This window comes from Lathyrus oleraceus, chromosome 7 (assembly GCF_024323335.1).
Source record: "Lathyrus oleraceus cultivar Zhongwan6 chromosome 7, CAAS_Psat_ZW6_1.0, whole genome shotgun sequence".
Taxonomy (NCBI): domain Eukaryota; kingdom Viridiplantae; phylum Streptophyta; class Magnoliopsida; order Fabales; family Fabaceae; genus Lathyrus; species Lathyrus oleraceus.
In genome coordinates, this window is record NC_066585.1 from 110,853,113 (window position 1) to 110,856,882 (window position 3,770).

The following is a 3,770-nucleotide window of genomic DNA, read 5'->3' on the forward strand; positions in this document are numbered from 1 at the left end:
CTATTTAATTTATTTTTAATTTTCACTAATGTATGAAGAGCATTATAAGAAAATAAAGAGAATAAAGAGCATTATATTACTTAAAATAAAATGGTTAAATAATACTTTTAAATTTGACTTATAAACTTTTAAATAGACAAAAAAAAATCATATTCTTTCTAAAATATATATCAATTATAATTGTAGTTACATATTAAAAATTAAATTTTGAATATAGAACTAAACAATAATTTCTCAGTCAATTTATATATAAATGACCTACGATCATAGTTGTAAAAACCGGACCGGATCGGCCAGTCAGATCGATTGAACTGGAAACTGGGCCAGTGACTGGTCTAATTCAATAGCTGGATCGCCTTCGTCGTATTGTGATTCCTTTTCTGTGTATTCCTTTTCTGCTTATTGTTGTTTGTTGATGATAATTGAAGTGTATGGTTGTTCTGTGAGGATTGAAGAGCTTGGTTCGTAGAAGCTTGAATGAAGCAGATGATGATGAAATGCGAGAATCTCAGAAATGTGTGGAGGATGAAGATCGAAGGTGATGCCAAAGTCTGGAAAACATGAGAGTTTGAGCCTCCTGAAAATGTGAGTTGCGTATTGTTGAATGAACTTGTTGCTATTTTCTATTTTCTGTTATGAGATTTTGGTATATTATGGAGAGAAAAAATGAACGAATGATGAACCATGGATGAAGAGTGATGAATAATGATTTATAGGGCTCTGATTCTGTTGCGAAACTCACATGAAATTCATCCTGAAATTCACTTATCAGTTAGAAATTCAATAGTTTGTTAGAGTTTATATGTTAGTTAGAAATTAGTTTAGAAGTTAGTGATTTTTATAGGTTACCATGAATTTGCAGGTGAATTAGAGATCTAAATGAAATGAATTTTTTTAGTGAAATGTAATTTGAGATTCAAGTGACTCTTCTGAAACATGTCTTCTGTCATGTTATGGTTAGTTATTAGGGAAAATTGGCTTTGGTTGACTTCAATTAGAATTTTGTTAGAAGCTGAATTCTGTTAAACCAGCTGGAATTATGCATTATGACTATGTGTTAATTGATGAAGTGTTTTCTGCTTGTGATTTCTGTCAATGCACATTGATGATAGTTTGTTAGTTAACGGTTGATTATTAGGTGTTAGAATCCTGTTAAGGCTACTATGGAAATGGATGTTAATATTTTGTTAAAATGTTGATACTGCACTTCTTATTAAATGCAATGCAAAAGCTGTTTGGTTTAGGATGTTTAGCATGTGATGTGAATGTTATAGATGAAATGATTTGAATATTAGAATGAGTGTGCTATGAATGCAATGAATTTGGTTATGTTTGGCTTGATTTCCATGCTAAATGATGCATTGGTGATGTATTGAATGCAGGTTGACCTAGTGATGTGCAAGGCTTGATTAGGCTTGGAAAATGGATCATGCTATCAAGATGTTTGGAAAACCAAGATCACAAACCAAGCGAGGCTTTGCACACAAAATCCAAATCAAGAGATCAGTAATTACCATGAATCAATCAACTAGGGTTCATGTTTTGGTCCAAGAATATGCTTTTCAAATTTACTGCAACACCATAATCCTTAGGTTTTGATCCTTGGGCAAACCCTAGGCTTTTGTTAGGCATAAACAATCTCAAACCTTGAATATACGATGACTTTGATATATGGGATGATATGAATAAATGATATACGTGTATTTGACATAAATGAGTAGAGATGAATCAAGTCATAAGTTAGATGAAAAGTGAAAATAAGAAGGACAAATTTTGGGATAGGACAATGATTTTTTTGGCTAATTGCTTGATATAGAATGATTACTGCATTGCATTATACTATATTCATAACCTAATCTAATTCATTAAAATGAATTGACAGTGTATTCTTAAGTTTGAATATTTTTAAGATGAAAAAATTGTGTATAATTTTTCTAATTGGATGTGCCGTATTCAATTCCTAAATTTAAAATTGAGTGTTTTTACATTTTATTATTTATTTTGAAATAAATCCACCACTTATCTAGAATTAGTGTTTTTGCATTATTTTTTTTTAATTGTAATTAAAATAAATTTATTTTATTGATAAGATTTTATTATATTGGGACTTTTTTTATTTAATTATTATTATTATTATTATTATTATTATTATTATTGTACCAGTGTATATATAATTTTCGTTAACCATAAAAATTTATAAGAATTAAAATAAATATAATTTATTTTATCCTAGACATAATTAGATGTTGGATGGTATCATATTTTTTTCCATTCCCCAATATTTTTGTTTGAAACAAATAGTAATAAATATCATGCTCTTAAATTTTGAATACTATGACAATTCTTTTGATATCTAAGGATTCGTTTCCACATGCAGATGATTTTTTGTATATGCATTTTTTTTCATAAATAATAGATAGTACCTAATGAGTATTGATTTGAGTTCTTGAATTATTAGGTTTTTTTACAAAAATAACTCACTTTTTAAATAAAAATTCTAAAATATCTCTGGTTTCAAAAAAATTCTCAAAATACCCCACTTTTAGGAGGAGTCTCCAATTGAATTGGCGACTCCTCTTAAAACTTGAATGGAGGCGCCAATTGGATTGGCTAGGGCAGGTGCCATAGCCAATCCATTTGGCGCCCCAGTGTAGGTTTTAAGAGGAATCGCCAATTCAATTGGAGACTCCTCATAAAATGTAATTTTTGTGTTATAAATAGATGTGTTGTGTGAGTAATTGTTCCACATCTCATATAATCATTTGGCAATCATGTTTGGTGTTCGTCGCCGATACGAAAATGTGATTTATGCGAGAGACAAACCTCAAATGTTGATGCTATTTTGGAACATCACCACGTTCGATCAACTGAAGAGGGAGCTGGTTCGTTGGTTAGATGGGAAAATACGAGAAGGGGAAAAAATCAGAAGTATTGAGAGACTTGACAGTATCTTTGGTTGGGTGCGAATGAAGACTGATAAGGATGCTAGGGAAATGATGTTCGGTCGAGACGACATCAATTTGATTGTTGTAATCAGTTAGAAATATTTATGTTTTCAGATGTTTTGTACTGATGTTTGTTGTGAACCTCGTTGTAACAAGAACTTAATGATATATAATGATTGAATGTTACAAAAATACAATGTTACAAAAAGCTTAAGACCTAGATGATGCTCCTCGATTGGGACAGTTGTTCTTGTTGTGTCCTGGTTGACGACAGATACTACATAATCTTATCATTTTATCTGTGGAATCCATCTCTGTTCTGATACGTGTGCTGTTTGGCCTTCCTTTCTTCTTTCTACGCATCTCGTCATTGTGCCAAACAATATCACCTTCATATGGAGGCCAGTAATCCTCCATTGGTAGTACTGAGAAGCTTTGAGTATATGCATTCATGATGGTGTTGGCCTTGTACACATCGGATAAATGGCTGTAAGCGTCTTGACGAGTATAAGCGCATGCTGCTATGACATGGGAGCAAGGTATGCGGAAGGCCTGGAATTTTCCACAATTGCACCAACTTATGTTTAGTCTAACAGCGTAGGCTAAATTTGGTCTCCCCTTGTTGTGGTCCATTGTTTCCTGGACGCTGAAATTTTGTCTATGACGGTCAAAGACTGTTACAGCGTGTGTGCTAGCTTTGATGCTCTCCTCTTTCATGACCTTCATGCAACACTCACTGAATACTTGCCTGGACATTAACACCGCACTCCATCTTTCACCTCTGGTTGCGAACATAGAAGCCAACCTATAATAGGTTGATCTTAT

General features: G+C 32.5%; 1 long non-coding RNA gene across 1 annotated transcript; it reads left to right on the forward strand.

The window, feature by feature from the left end:
* The first annotated feature begins 292 nt into the window (after positions 1 to 292).
* LOC127105138 (uncharacterized) lies at positions 293 to 1,781 on the forward strand. Its single transcript, XR_007794911.1, has 2 exons — positions 293 to 585; positions 1,383 to 1,781. It is a non-coding gene; the product is annotated as an uncharacterized LOC127105138 (long non-coding RNA).
* Positions 1,782 to 3,770: the final 1,989 nt, after the last annotated feature.